The sequence below is a fragment of the Pelobates fuscus genome, chromosome 5 (assembly GCF_036172605.1).
Source record: "Pelobates fuscus isolate aPelFus1 chromosome 5, aPelFus1.pri, whole genome shotgun sequence".
NCBI classification, from domain to species: Eukaryota; Metazoa; Chordata; class Amphibia; order Anura; family Pelobatidae; genus Pelobates; species Pelobates fuscus.
Genome location: NC_086321.1, coordinates 121495110 through 121511983, shown reverse-complemented (window position 1 = coordinate 121511983; position 16874 = coordinate 121495110). Strand labels below are relative to the sequence as shown.

The 16874-nt window shown below is 52.2% G+C and overlaps 1 pseudogene; it reads right to left on the bottom strand.

Annotated features, from left to right (window-relative positions):
- Window positions 1-756: 756 nt before the first annotated feature.
- Window positions 757-2863, bottom strand: LOC134612033 (uncharacterized; annotated as a pseudogene).
- Window positions 2864-16874: the final 14011 nt, after the last annotated feature.

Here is a 16874-nt window from a genome sequence, read left to right as displayed (position 1 = left end):
TTCTACCTGCACAATTTTGCAGAGGGACTGCATCAGATCAGAGGTGAACTGGGGGCCTTGATCGGTTAGCATTTCTCTGGGAAATCCCACATGGGAGAATATGCTTAACAGAGCATCAGCCACCTTGTCAGCCCTGATGGATGATAGGGCTACTGCCTCTGGGTAGCGAGTGGCGTAATCTACCATGGTTAATAAATATCGCTTGCCCGAACTACTGGGAATGGCAAGGGGACCGACACAGCTATTCTCTCAAATGGTTCCCCAACTATAGGAAGGGGTATTAGAGGGGCCTTACCCACTTCCCCAGGCTTTCCCACCCTTTGACACTCAGAGCAGGAACAGCAATAATTTGCCACATCTGTGCCCATGCCAGGCCAATAAAAATGGTGGGACAAGCGAGACTTAGTCCGCGCCACCCCTAGGTGCCCAGCCATGGGGATGGCGTGAGCTACATTCAGCAGCTGGTCCCGGTACCTCTGAGGTACCACCAGCTGCCTTTCTGTTACCCAAGGCTCTTGCCCCATAGTAGGAATGGTTTCTCTGTATAACCTCTCATTATCCCAGTACACTCTCTCCCTATCCCTGTCTGTGGGTGTCTGCCTAGCACATTCCCTCAATACCTCTAACGTGGGATCTGTCCATTGGGCCTGCTGGAATTCAGGACACCGAGCCTCGGTCTCAGAGTCAATAGGGGGCTCGAACACAGATTCCTGCCCCTGGACTACAGGAGGGGATGGTAACAAGGTGCGGGACTCCCTAGTTCCCCCATCTTGGGTGCTCTCCTGTTGACATACGCTCTGAGTCTGCAGGCTGCGGCAGGCCCTGCTCCCTACTCGGGTAAGACCACTGCCGGGTTACCACAGCTACAGTGGAAACATCTGTCTCCCCCTCCCCGTGATTTGCACGTGGCACATCCTCACAGGGTACCACAGACAAGTTTGGTTCTGGCACAGACTGATACACACACTCAATCTGCCCTCCCGCCCAGTGACTCTGTCTTGGCACACTCTCACATCGTATTGCAGACATATTTGGTTCTGGTACAGACTGGCACACATGCTTGCTCTGCCCTCCCTCCCAACACAATTGTCTACATACCTTGTTACACGATTCCACAGACACCCTGGGCTCTGGCACAGACTGACATACATTCTGACCTCCCTCCAAGCACAGGTATTTACATAAACATTTGCACCCTGTCCTTTCCACAGCAGGGCCCCTACAGGGCTTTGGTTGGTAACACATATAACTCTCAGGCACATACTGGGATAACAACCTACCTAAGTCGGTACCAAGCAATACATTTGTAGGAATATTATCCGATACCCCCACATCCCTCAGACCCCAGCCCACTCCCCAATCCAAATATACACGTGCCATTGGCACTGCAGGACGTATTCCCCCAATCCCTTTTACAGCTAAAGTCCTGCCAGGAATGAAGTCCTCAGAGCGCACTAGCTCTGGATGCACAAGAGTCACATCTGCCCCAGTGTCCCTGAGTCCCACAGTTACCTTCTCTCCCACTGTAACAGACTGCAGGTTCACATTGTTGTTGCCCTCTGACTTGGTCATGAACAACACAGAAGATGGGGCTCTTGCAGGTTGAACCCCTGCGGATGAGGGTGCTGGCCTCCTTTTCTCTGGGCAGGTATTACTCAAGTACCCCCTTCGGTTGCAAATAAAACATCTGCGACTATCTCCTTGCGCAGACATGGCACTAGCTCCCCCTCTCCCTGAGGTAGGAGCTGAAACAAAAGATAGCCCGCTAGGCCTGGTGATGGGGATTCGTGGTGGTGTGGTCCTCCAGCTGGATGTTCCCTTGGCAAAACCTCTGCTCCAGTCAACTGTTGCTCAATTGTCAGTGTGGAAATCTGCCAGCTCACCCGCCTCCAATGCCGTTTTGGGGTTCCGGTCCAGCAACCATTCCTGTACATCGGCTGGGCAGAGCTGCAAAAACTGTTCTTTAATTAACAAGTATTGCAAACTTTCCAAAGTGGTAATCTCCAGCCCTGTGGTCCACTGTCGGAATGCTGTCGCCAGGTGGCCCACAACTGCTGCATAACTTTCTGTGGGATGCTTTTGCAAAGTCCTGAATTTCTTTCGGTACACCTCAGGAGTAAGGTTGTACCATTTTTGCAAGGCAGCCTTAATGACATCATAGTCCTGGTCAAATTCTGCTGGAAGCGAAGCAAATGCTTCCAGTGCAGGACCTTTGAGACCAGGGGTGAGGTATTTTGCCCACTGGTCCTTTGGTAGCTAGTACTGCCTGCAAACTTTTTCAAAACTGCGCAGGAAAACATCTAAATCACCATCTTTGTCCAAAGTTGGAAAATTCTCTGCACGTGATTTGGGTGCAGAAGAGTCTCTGGAATTAGTACTTATAAGGGAGGCAGCCAACCTCTCCAACTCAGCCATTTTTAGCTCATGCTCTCTGGCAGCTTGTTGCTCCGCAGCCTCTCTTTCAGCCTGCCGCTCTGCAGCCTCTCTCTCCCTCTCAGCGGCCTCTCTCTCCCTCTCCGTAGCCTCTCTCTCCCTCTCAGCTTGGCGCTCAGCAGCCTCTCTCTCTCTCAGCCTCTTGATATTGAAGGATAAGCTGTAGTCTTTGGTTTGCGTCTGCTGAGTCCACATATTTTAACACCGTTTGTAAGTAACAATCCAAAGGATCTCCAGATATCGGTACATCACGGACAAAAGCTACAGGTATCTCCTCTGCAGAGTTTGAGGCATCACTTTGCACCACTTGTTGCATATCATAGTCCACCAGTGCTTGCAATAGTTCCTCTTTTGTTTTTCCCCGATAGGGAATAGATCTCTCCCGGCAAAGCTGGTCTAGCGCTGCCTTGGATTGCGCCTGGTACTCCATTTGGTAAATAAAAGATAGCAAAGAAAAAACAGAGAAGGGGGAGGGGGGACTGTTGAGGTGTAAATATATTATATATGCACTGAGTTCAGCCTTTGGAAATTGAGACACAATTTCTTTTAGTGGCTGGATTAACCAACAAATCCAGCAACACTAAAATCTGGTACAAAAAGATGAAAAATCGTTTTAATTATCCCACCGCTATGCCATCAATTTGTCACGAACGCACCCTACTCCAAGAGTGTGCGTGACGTAGTTGTGGTGGTGAAAGAGTTAAAGTACATTTTTTGTCTTCACTAGACCGGAAATAATGACAAAATCCCCCTTTTTAACACCACCCACACTTAAACATAATAATATAACTATTACTATTTTAACGCTGCCACCACCAAGACAATTTATAAATGGGGTGCCTTGGTCCCCTAGGTAAATCAACAACAGGGCCGGACTGGCCCACCGGGATACCGGGAAATTTTCCGGTGGGCCGTTGCACCTGGGGCCGGGCAGGCAGCTGGCTCACCTGCGGCCGCAGAGGGAGCCCTTCTGGCGGCCGCTGGCTGGGGAAGCTCTTCTGGCGGCCACTGGGGGAGCAGGCTGTTCTGTCTCTGCTCCCCCTCCCTCGCGCACTAGAAAGAGACCGGGGCCCGAATATGACGTCATATTCCGGCCCCAGTCTCATTAAGCTGCATGCGAGGGAGGGGGAGCAGAGACAGAACAGCCTGCTCCCCCAGCGGCCGCCAGAAGAGCTTCCCCAGCCAGCGGCCGCCAGAAGGGTGTGTGTGTCTGTCTGTGTCATTGTGTGTATCTGTCTGTGTCATGGTGTGTGTCTGTCTGTGTCACTGTGTGTGTCTGTCTGTGTCATGGTGTGTGTGTGTCTGTGTCATGGTGTGTGTGTCTGTCTGTGTCATGGTGTGTCTGTGTCTGTGTCATTGTGTGTGTGTGTCTGTCTGTGTCATGGTGTGTGTGTGTGTCCATGGGCGTCCGCAGGAATTTTTCCAGGGGGGGGCATAATTGTAATGACATCTATGCTTGGCCCCTTTTTGACAGTGTCATGAAGGGGAGGAGCATAATGATTATCACATAAAGCCAGGGTGAATAGCGTTTTCACAACTATGGTGTCAGGAATACATGTTTGTATTCCTGACACTATAGTGTTCCTTTAAGCAAATTAAAGGAACATTCTGGTCACCATAACAACTTAATCTAAATGAAAATGCTGTGATGCCAGGAAGCCCCTGGGTGCTCTTTCCTTTAAGGGGTTAAACTGCTCTCAAATGGTTTAACCCCAAAGGCTTCCTCCAGTTTCAGGTCACTCAGTGGTATTCGGCATCTGAAACGGAGTGTCAGGAAGTGCAGATTGACGTCAGGCATGGGTGCCGCTGATTGGCTAGAGTTGACAGTTGACGCTCTAAGCCAATCGCTAGTTCCCGGTTCATAATTTTTTGTAACTTTTTTATGAATGGGGAGCTACTGATTGGCTTAGAGTGCCAGCTGACCGCTCTAGCCAATCAGCAACACCCCTACCCAGCGGCACTCTGTGCTTCCTGACACTCAGTAAATAAAAGTGAACATATTAACACTGATATTTTTTTTTACCTGGGGAAATGAGAAAGTCCAGAGTTTCCCTGCCAGGCCCAGGTACCAAAGCCTTATGATGTGGTGTCCATAAAGTGGAGGTTTCAGTTCATTTGTCCTTCCTGCTCCAATCTCCTTTTCTTCTCCTTCATTTGACAGTCTTCTTTTTCTTCTGACACTGTCTTCTATATTTGGCTCCTTCTGCTCCTTTACCTTTCTGCTCCTTTCTGCTTATTTTGCGCCCTTCTGCTCCTTTCTCATTCAGATTCCTTTCTGCTCCTTGCAGACCCTTTCTGCTCCTTCTCCTACTTTAGCTTTGTGCTCCTTGCTGTCCCTTTCTGCTCCTTCTTCAACTTTACCTTTGTGCTCCTTCTGTCCCTTTCTGCTTCTTGCAGACCTTTCCTGCCCCTTGCTGCCCCTGCTCCTTGCATACCCTTCCTGCTCCTTGCTGCCCCTGCTCCTTGCTGACTCTTCATTTAGCCCCCCCATGCCTCATTTGCCTAATCTATAGGCTGCCCCCCCAAGCCTCACTTGCCTAATCTATAGGCTGTCCTCCCTCCCCCATGCCTCACTTGCCTAATCTTTAGGCTGCCCCCCATGCCTCACTTGCCTAATCTATAGGCTGCCCCCCATGCCTCATTTGCCTAATCTATAGGCTGCCCACCATGCCTCACTTGCCTAATCTATAGGCTTCCCCCCATGCCTCACTCCCCTAATCTATAGGCTGCCCCCCATGCCTCACTCCCCTAATCTATAGGCCGCCTAACCAAGCCTCACTCCCCTAATATGGAGGCTGCCCCCCATGCCTCACTCTCCTAATCTATAGGCTGCCCCCCATGCCTCACTCCCCTAATCTATAGGCTGCCCCCCATGCCTCACCCCCCTAATATATAGGCTGCCCCCCATGCCTTACTCCCCTAATATATAGGCTGCCCCCCATGCCTTACTCCCCTAATATATCGGCTGCCCCCCATCCCTCACTCCCCTAATATTTAGGCTTCCCCCCATCCCTCACTCCCCTAATATATAGGCTGACCCCATCCCTAAATCCCCTAATATATAGGCTGCCCCCCCATCCCTCACTCCCCTAATATTTAGGCTGCCCCCCTCATCCCTCACTCCCCTAATATATAGGCTGCCCCCCATCCTTCACTCCCCTAATATATAGGCTGCTCCCCTAATATTTAGGCTGCCCCCCATCCCTCACTCCCCTAATATATAGGCTGCACCCCCATCCCTCACTCCCCTAATATATAGGCTGCCCCCCCCCATCCCTCACTCCCCTAATATATAGGCTGCCCCCCATCCCTCACTCCCCTAATATTTAGGCTGCCCCCCATCCCTCACTCCCCTAATATATAGGCTGCCCCCCATCCCTCACTCCCCTAATATATAGGCTGCCCCCCTCTCACTCCCCTAATATATAGGCTGCCCCCCCTCACTCCCCTAATATATAGGCTTCCCCCCCTCACTCCCCTAATATTTAGGCTGCCCCCCATCCCTCACTCCCCTAATATATAGGCTGCCCCCCGATCCCTCACTCCCCTAATATATAGGCTGCCCCCCCCCATCCTTCACTCCCCTAATATATAGGCTGCCCCCCATCCCTCACTCCCCTAATATATAGGCTGCCCCCCGATCCCTCACTCCCCTAATATATAGGCTGCCCCCCCCCATCCTTCACTCCCCTAATATATAGGCTGGCCCCCCCATCCCTCACTCCCCTAATATATAGGCTGCCCCCCATCCCTCACTCCCCTAATATATAGGCTGCCCCCCGATCCCTCACTCCCCTAATATATAGGCTGCCCCCCCATCCCTCACTCCCCTAATATATAGGCTGCCCCCCATCCCTCACTCCCCTAATATATAGGCTGCCCCCCGATCCCTCACTCCCCTAATATATAGGCTGCCCCCCCATCCCTCACTCCCCTAATATATAGGCTGCCCCCCATCCCTCACTCCCCTAATATATAGGCTGCCCCCCCTCACTCCCCTAATATATAGGCTTCCCCCCCTCACTCCCCTAATATTTAGGCTGCCCCCCATCCCTCACTCCCCTAATATTTAGGCTGCCCCCCCATCCCTCACTCCCCTAATATATAGGCTGCCCCCCCATCCTTCACTCCCCTAATATATAGGCTGCCCCCCATCCCTCACTCCCCTAATATATAGGCTGCCCCCCCTCACTCCCCTAATATATAGGCTTCCCCCCCTCACTCCCCTAATATATAGGCTGCCCCCCATCCCTCACTCCCCTAATATATAGGCTGCCCCCCATCCCTCACTCCCCTAATATATAGGCTGCCCCCATCCCTAAATCCCCTAATATATAGGCTGGCCCCTATCCCTCACTCCCCTAATATTTAGGCTGCCCCCCCATCCCTCACTCCCCTAATATATAGGCTGCCCCCCATCCCTCACTCCCCTAATATATAGGCTGCCCCCCGATCCCTCACTCCCCTAATATATAGGCTGCCCCCCCATCCCTCACTCCCCTAATATATAGGCTGCCCCCATCCCTCACTCCCCTAATATATAGGCTTCCCCCCTCCCTCACTCCCCTAATATATAGGCTGCCCCCCATCCCTCACTCCCCTAATATATAGGCTGCCCCCCATCCCTCACTCCCCTAATATTTAGGCTGCCCCCCCATCCCTCACTCCCCTAATATTTAGGCTGCCCCCCCCATCCCTCACTCCCCTAATATATAGGCTGCCCCCCATCCCTCACTCCCCTAATATATAGGCTGCCCCCCCCTCACTCCCCTAATATATAGGCTGCCCCCCTCACTCCCCTAATATATAGGCTTCCCCCCCTCACTCCCCTAATATTTAGGCTGCCCCCCATCCCTCACTCCCCTAATATATAGGCTGCCCCCCATCCCTCACTCCCCTAATATATAGGCTGCCCCCATCCCTAAATCCCCTAATATATAGGCTGCCCCCCATCCCTCACTCCCCTAATATTTAGGCTGCCCCCCCATCCCTCACTCCCCTAATATATAGGCTGCCCCCCCATCCTTCACTCCCCTAATATATAGGCTGGCCCCCCCATCCCTCACTCCCCTAATATATAGGCTGCCCCCCATCCCTCACTCCCCTAATATATAGGCTGCCCCCCTCTCACTCCCCTAATATATAGGCTGCCCCCCCTCACTCCCCTAATATATAGGCTTCCCCCCCTCACTCCCCTAATATTTAGGCTGCCCCCCATCCCTCACTCCCCTAATATATAGGCTGCCCCCCGATCCCTCACTCCCCTAATATATAGGCTGCCCCCCCCCATCCTTCACTCCCCTAATATATAGGCTGCCCCCCATCCCTCACTCCCCTAATATATAGGCTGCCCCCCGATCCCTCACTCCCCTAATATATAGGCTGCCCCCCCCCATCCTTCACTCCCCTAATATATAGGCTGGCCCCCCCATCCCTCACTCCCCTAATATATAGGCTGCCCCCCATCCCTCACTCCCCTAATATATAGGCTGCCCCCCGATCCCTCACTCCCCTAATATATAGGCTGCCCCCCCATCCCTCACTCCCCTAATATATAGGCTGCCCCCCATCCCTCACTCCCCTAATATATAGGCTGCCCCCCGATCCCTCACTCCCCTAATATATAGGCTGCCCCCCCATCCCTCACTCCCCTAATATATAGGCTGCCCCCCATCCCTCACTCCCCTAATATATAGGCTGCCCCCCCTCACTCCCCTAATATATAGGCTTCCCCCCCTCACTCCCCTAATATTTAGGCTGCCCCCCATCCCTCACTCCCCTAATATTTAGGCTGCCCCCCCATCCCTCACTCCCCTAATATATAGGCTGCCCCCCCATCCTTCACTCCCCTAATATATAGGCTGCCCCCCATCCCTCACTCCCCTAATATATAGGCTGCCCCCCCTCACTCCCCTAATATATAGGCTTCCCCCCCTCACTCCCCTAATATATAGGCTGCCCCCCATCCCTCACTCCCCTAATATATAGGCTGCCCCCCATCCCTCACTCCCCTAATATATAGGCTGCCCCCATCCCTAAATCCCCTAATATATAGGCTGGCCCCTATCCCTCACTCCCCTAATATTTAGGCTGCCCCCCCATCCCTCACTCCCCTAATATATAGGCTGCCCCCCATCCCTCACTCCCCTAATATATAGGCTGCCCCCCGATCCCTCACTCCCCTAATATATAGGCTGCCCCCCCATCCCTCACTCCCCTAATATATAGGCTGCCCCCATCCCTCACTCCCCTAATATATAGGCTTCCCCCCTCCCTCACTCCCCTAATATATAGGCTGCCCCCCATCCCTCACTCCCCTAATATATAGGCTGCCCCCCATCCCTCACTCCCCTAATATTTAGGCTGCCCCCCCATCCCTCACTCCCCTAATATTTAGGCTGCCCCCCCATCCCTCACTCCCCTAATATATAGGCTGCCCCCCATCCCTCACTCCCCTAATATATAGGCTGCCCCCCTCACTCCCCTAATATATAGGCTGCCCCCCTCACTCCCCTAATATATAGGCTTCCCCCCTCACTCCCCTAATATTTAGGCTGCCCCCCATCCCTCACTCCCCTAATATATAGGCTGCCCCCCATCCCTCACTCCCCTAATATATAGGCTGCCCCCATCCCTAAATCCCCTAATATATAGGCTGCCCCCCATCCCTCACTCCCCTAATATTTAGGCTGCCCCCCCATCCCTCACTCCCCTAATATATAGGCTGCCCCCCCATCCTTCACTCCCCTAATATATAGGCTGCCCCCCCCATCCCTCACTCCCCTAATATATAGGCTGCCCCCCATCCCTCACTCCCCTAATATATAGGCTGCCCCCCGATCCCTCACTCCTCTAATATATAGGCTGCCCCCCCATCCCTCACTCCCCTAATATATAGGCTGCCCCCCATCCCTCACTCCCCTAATATATAGGCTGCCCCCCTCACTCCCCTAATATATAGGCTTCCCCCCCTCACTCCCCTAATATTTAGGCTGCCCCCCATCCCTCACTCCCATAATATATAGGCTGCCCCCCATCCCTCACTCCACTAATATATAGGCTGCCCCATCCCTAAATCCCCTAATATATAGGCTGCCCCCCATCCCTCACTCCCCTAATATTTAGGCTGCCCCCCCATCCCTCACTCCCTTAATATATAGGCTGCCCCCCCATCCTTCACTCCCCTAATATATAGGCTGGCCCCCCCATCCCTCACTCCCCTAATATATAGGCTGCCCCCCATCCCTCACTCCCCTAATATATAGGCTGCCCCCCGATCCCTCACTCCCCTAATATATAGGCTGCCCCTGCCCATCCCTCACTCCCCTAATATATAGGCTGCCCCCAATCCCTCACTCCCCTAATATATAGGCTTCCCCCCTCCCTCACTCCCCTAATATATAGGCTGCCCCCATCCCTCACTCCCCTAATATATAGGCTGCCCCCCATCCCTCACTCCCCTAATATTTAGGCTGCCCCCCCATCCCTCACTCCCCTAATATATAGGCTGCCCCCCATCCCTCACTCCCCTAATATATAGGCTGCCCCCCCTCACTCCCCTAATATATAGGCTGCCCCCCTCACTCCCCTAATATATAGGCTTCCCCCCTCACTCCCCTAATAATTAGGCTGCCCCCCATCCCTCACTCCCCTAATATATAGGCTGCCCCCCATCCCTCACTCCCCTAATATATAGGCTGCCCCCATCCCTAAATCCCCTAATATATAGGTTGCCCCCCATCCCTCACTCCCCTAATATTTAGGCTGCCCCCCCCATCCCTCACTCCCCTAATATATAGGCTGCCCCCCCATCCTTCACTCCCCTAATATATAGGCTGGCCCCCCCATCCCTCACTCCCCTAATATATAGGCTGCCCCCCATCCCTCACTCCCCTAATATATAGGCTGCCCCCGATCCCACACTCCCCTAATATATAGGCGTCCCCCCCTCATCCCTCACTCCCCTAATATATAAGCTGCCCCCCATCCCTCACTCCACTAATATATAGGCTTCCCCCCCCTCCCTCACTCCCCAAATATATAGGCTGCCCCCCATCCCTCACTCCCCTAATATATAGGCTGCCCCCCATCCCTCACTCCCCTAATATTTAGGCTGCCCCCCCCATCCCTCACTCCCCTAATATATAGGCTGCCCCCCATCCTTCACTCCCCTAATATATAGGCTGCCCCCCCCCCATTCCTCACTCCCCTAATATATAGGCTGCTCCCCTAATATTTAGGCTGCCCCCCATCCCTCACTCCCCTAATATATAGGCTGCACCCCCATCCCTCACTCCCCTAATATATAGGCTGCCCCCCCCCATCCCTCACTCCCCTAATATATAGGCTGCCCCCCATCCCTCACTCCCCTAATATATAGGCTGCCCCCCATCCCTCACTCCCCTAATATATAGGCTGCCCCCCCTCACTCCCCTAATATATAGGCTGCCCCCCCTCACTCCCCTAATATATAGGCTTCCCCCCCCTCACTCCCCTAATATTTAGGCTGCCCCCCATCCCTCACTCCCCTAATATATAGGCTGCCCCCCATCCCTCACTCCCCTAATATATAGGCTGCCCCCCCTCACTCCCCTAATATATAGGCTGCCCCCCCTCACTCCCCTAATATATAGGCTTCCCCCCCTCACTCCCCTAATATTTAGGCTGCCCCCCATCCCTCACTCCCCTAATATATAGGCTGCCCCCCATCCCTCACTCCCCTAATATATAGGCTGCCCCCATCCCTAAATCCCCTAATATATAGGCTGCCCCCCATCCCTCACTCCCCTAATATATAGGCTGCCCCCCATCCCTCACTCCCCTAATATATAGGCTGCCCCCCGATCCCTCACTCCCCTAATATATAGGCTGCCCCTCCCATCCTTCACTCCCCTAATATATAGGCTGGCCCCCCCATCCCTCACTCCCCTAATATATAGGCTGCCCCCCATCCCTCACTCCCCTAATATATAGGCTGCCCCCCGATCCCTCACTCCCCTAATATATAGGCTTCCCCCCCATCCCTCACTCCCCTAATATATAGGCTGCCCCCCATCCCTCACTCCCCTAATATATAGGCTGCCCCCCGATCCCTCACTCCCCTAATATATAGGCTGCCCCCCCATCCCTCACTCCCCTAATATATAGGCTGCCCCCCCTCACTCCCCTAATATATAGGCTTCCCCCCCTCACTCCCCTAATATTTAGGCTGCCCCCCATCCCTCACTCCCCTAATATATAGGCTTCCCCCCCTCAATCCCCTAATATTTAGGCTGCCCCCCATCCCTCACTCCCCTAATATATAGGCTGCCCCCCATCCCTCACTCCCCTAATATATAGGCTGCCCCCATCCCTAAATCCCCTAATATATAGGCTGGCCCCTATCCCTCACTCCCCTAATATTTAGGCTGCCCCCCCATCCCTCACTCCCCTAATATATAGGCTGCCCCCCCCATCCTTCACTCCCCTAATATATAGGCTGGCCCCCCCATCCCTCACTCCCCTAATATATAGGCTGCCCCCCATCCCTCACTCCCCTAATATATAGGCTGCCCCCCGATCCCTCACTCCCCTAATATATAGGCTGCCCCCCCATCCCTCACTCCCCTAATATATAGGCTTCCCCCCTCCCTCACTCCCCTAATATATAGGCTGCCCCCCATCCCTCACTCCCCTAATATATAGGCTGCCCCCCATCCCTCACTCCCCTAATATTTAGGCTGCCCCCCCATCCCTCACTCCCCTAATATTTAGGCTGCCCCCCCATCCCTCACTCCCCTAATATATAGGCTGCCCCCCATCCCTCACTCCCCTAATATATAGGCTGCCCCCCCTCACTCCCCTAATATATAGGCTGCCCCCCTCACTCCCCTAATATATAGGCTTCCCCCCCTCACTCCCCTAATATTTAGGCTGCCCCCCATCCCTCACTCCCCTAATATATAGGCTGCCCCCCATCCCTCACTCCCCTAATATATAGGCTGCCCCCATCCCTAAATCCCCTAATATATAGGCTGCCCCCCATCCCTCACTCCCCTAATATTTAGGCTGCCCCCCCATCCCTCACTCCCCTAATATATAGGCTGCCCCCCCATCCTTCACTCCCCTAATATATAGGCTGGCCCCCCCATCCCTCACTCCCCTAATATATAGGCTGCCCCCCATCCCTCACTCCCCTAATATATAGGCTGCCCCCCGATCCCTCACTCCCCTAATATATAGGCTGCGCCCCCATCCCTCACTCCCCTAATATATAGGCTGCCCCCCATCCCTCACTCCCCTAATATATAGGCTGCCCCCCCTCACTCCCCTAATATATAGGCTTCCCCCCCTCACTCCCCTAATATTTAGGCTGCCCCCCATCCCTCACTCCCATAATATATAGGCTGCCCCCCATCCCTCACTCCACTAATATATAGGCTGCCCCATCCCTAAATCCCCTAATATATAGGCTGCCCCCCATCCCTCACTCCCCTAATATTTAGGCTGCCCCCCCATCCCTCACTCCCTTAATATATAGGCTGCCCCCCCCATTCTTCACACCCCTAATATATAGGCTGGCCCCCCCATCCCTCACTCCCCTAATATATAGGCTGCCCCCCATCCCTCACTCCCCTAATATATAGGCTGCCCCCCGATCCCTCACTCCCCTAATATATAGGCTGCCCCTGCCCATCCCTCACTCCCCTAATATATAGGCTGCCCCCCATCCCTCACTCCCCTAATATATAGGCTTCCCCCCTCCCTCACTCCCCTAATATATAGGCTGCCCCCATCCCTCACTCCCCTAATATATAGGCTGCCCCCCATCCCTCACTCCCCTAATATTTAGGCTGCCCCCCCATCCCTCACTCCCCTAATATATAGGCTGCCCCCCATCCCTCACTCCCCTAATATATAGGCTGCCCCCCGATCCCTCACTCCCCTAATATATAGGCTGCCCCCCCATCCCTCACTCCCCTAATATATAGGCTTCCCCCCTCACTCCCCTAATATTTAGGCTGCCCCCCATCCCTCACTCCCCTAATATATAGGCTGCCCCCCATCCCTCACTCCCCTAATATATAGGCTGCCCCCATCCCTAAATCCCCTAATATATAGGTTGCCCCCCATCCCTCACTCCCCTAATATTTAGGCTGCCCCCCCATCCCTCACTCCCCTAATATATAGGCTGCCCCCCCATCCTTCACTCCCCTAATATATAGGCTGGCCCCCCCATCCCTCACTCCCCTAATATATAGGCTGCCCCCCATCCCTCACTCCCCTAATATATAGGCTGCCCCCGATCCCACACTCCCCTAATATATAGGCTGCCCCCCCTCATCCCTCACTCCCCTAATATATAGGCTGCCCCCCATCCCTCACTCCACTAATATATAGGCTTCCCCCCTCCCTCACTCCCCAAATATATAGGCTGCCCCCCATCCCTCACTCCCCTAATATATAGGCTGCCCCCCATCCCTCACTCCCCTAATATTTAGGCTGCCCCCCCATCCCTCACTCCCCTAATATATAGGCTGCCCCCCCATCCCTCACTCCCCTAATCTGTAGGCTGTCTCTGCCTGCATGTGTTGCTCCCCTGCGGTTTCAGTCAGTCAGAGAGAAGCAGGGATAGATGCAGCTTCCTGTCCCTGTCTCTCTCCATACACCGGCGCCGGTATTGCACTGTATTTTCAATTTCACACGAAAATCAGCAGAACAAGCTGAAAAATGCAAGTGCCCCCCCCCCGCGGACGCCCATGTGTGTGTCTGTGTCATGTTGTGTGTGTGTGTGTCTGTGTCATGGTGTGAGTCTGTCTGTGTCATGGTGTGTGTGTGTGTCTGTCTGTCATGGTGTGTGTGTGTCTCTATCTGTCATGGTGTGTGTGCCTGTCTGTGTCATGCAATGTGTGTCTGTGTCATTGTGTGTCTGTCTGTCTGTGTCACGGTCTGCCTGTGTCATGGTGTGTGTGTGTTTGTCATGGTGTTTGTGTCTGTCTGTGTCACGATGTGTGTGTGTCTGTCTGTGTCACGGTCTCTCTCTGTCGTGGTGTGTGTGTGTCTGTGTGTCATGGTGTGTGTGTCTGTCTGTGTCATGCAATGTGTGTCTGTGTCACAGTGTGTGTGTGTTTGTGTCACGGTCTGTTTGTGTCATGGTGTGTGTGTGTCTCTGTCTGTCATGATGTGTGTGTGTGTCTCTGTGTCATGGTGTGTGTGTGTATCTGTCTGTCTGTCATGGTGTGTGTGTGTGTCTCTATCTGTCATGGTGTGTGTGCCTGTCTGTGTCATGCAATGTGTGTCTGTGTCATTGTGTGTGTGTCTGTCTGTGTCACGGTCTGCCTGTGTCATGGTGTGTGTGTGTTTTTCATGGTGTGTGTGTGTGTGTGTCTGTCTGTCTGTGTCATGTAATGTGTGTCTGTCTGTGTCACGGTGTGTGTGTGTGTCTATGTCATGGTTTCTCTGTGTCGCAGTGTGTGTGTGTCTGTGTGTCATGGTGTGTGTGTTTGTCTGTGTCATGTAATGTATGTCTGTGTCACAGTGTGTGTGTGTGTTTGTGTCACGGTCTGTCTGTGTTATGGTGTGTGTGTGTCTTTTTTAAGGTGTGTGTCTGTCATGGTATGTGTGTCTCTGCCATGGTGTGTGTGTCTGTCTGTGTCATGGTGTGTCTGTCTGTCATGGTATGTCTGTGTTTCTGTCTGTGTCATGGTGTGTGTGTGTGTCTGTCTGTGTCATGGTGTGTGTGTGTGTGTGTGTGTCTGTGTCACAGTCTGTCTGTGTCATGGTGTGTGTCTGTCATGGTATGTGTGTGTGTGTATGTGTGTTTTTACTCACCTTTTTTTCCCCCACGTCGCGCTGGTCTCCCCTCGACTGGCCCTGCCTCTATGGCTGAGATCATCAAGCTTGATGATCTCAGCCAATCCGCACTGACACAGGAAGCACCTCTAGTGACCATCTGAGTGTCTGTCACTAGGAAGCAATGTAAACACTGCCTTTTCTATAAAAAGTCAGTGTTTATATTGAAAAGCCTGCAGGGACAGGCTATAGACACCAGAACCACTACATTAAGCTCTGTGTGTGTGTGCGCGCCTGCTAGTGAGTGGGCTTGCTTGTGTGTGTGTGTGTGTGTGCCTTCTACTGAGTGAGCTTGTGTTTTTATGCCCATGACCTTATGTATGTCAGTGAGATTGTTTGTCTGTGAGGCTGTGTATCAATCAACTTGTGTCAGTGAGATTGTCTGTGTCTGCATGTGAGTATGCTTACTGTATAATTAAAAATTTTACTCTGAAAGGACCAATATTTTATATTGGAAAAAGCAATATATATATATATATATATATATATATATATATATATATATATATATATATCTCAATCATCTAGGGTGGCAAGACATAGCCTTACATATTACATGCAACAATATATGGCGCAATGACTTATGGGGCTGGCATAGATTTTTTTTCCAGGGCTGCTTTGGAATCCCCAGTCCGGCCCTGATCAACAATAAAACCCACCAAATATTACTTAGTACAATATTTAAGGAATTACAAAAATACTAACTAGTCTCTTCAGGTAACGTGATTCTTAACCAGACAAAGGCAGAACTTAATAAATTAATGTTTATTATGAACAAAGAATAGTCAACTGTCAACTGTCCTCTGTGGGGGTCCCAGCTTCAAAAGATGTAACCCCTGTTGACCTCAGCAATAACATCTCTGTAATTTGTGCCATTTACTACACAAATTACATTAAAGGATAATATTCCAAGGGTGTAATAATAAATTATACACCCTTGCCGTGACATATACTATCCCACCTCAATGACTCTGTGTGCCTTCATTGGCCAAGTGTCAGTCACAAAACCACCATTAATTGGCTGTCCTCTAACATCAATCACAAAAACTTACTCATTTTCTTTTTTTGGTGTAGCGTTACTTACCTTATCCAGGGGCCGGCCGCGGTCCTCTCTTCGAGCCGCGTGCGGTCCTGCTGCTGCACGAGCCGCGCGTGGCTCATCCGACGGCTGCGGCAGGAAGGCGGGCAGTGACCGCGAGAAGCGGTCACGTGTCCCGCCTGAATCTAAGAGCGCACCGCGGGTCTCGGGCGCGCTCTTAAAGAAACAGTGGGAGCCTAAATTGGCAAAAGGCTCCCATTGGCCCCTGTCATGCCACACTCCCCATACACTTACCTTTTGGGGGTGTGAATATGACAAGAGCCAATCACATTAATTTAGAAGGTACTTATACTCACCTTTTTCCCTTAGTCCTTGCCCTATCGTGGTTTTTGTTGCAGTTCCCTTTAGTGCTTGTTGTGTTCAGTTGTGTTCCTTCGTATTGACCTTGGCTTTGTTTCTGACTATGTTATCTCTTTATCCTTATCTGTTCTGTTTGCCGGCTTGCTGTTTACTGTGTACCAGACCCAGGCTAGTCCTAGTTTACACTGTCTCTTTGTGCCCTTGACCTCGG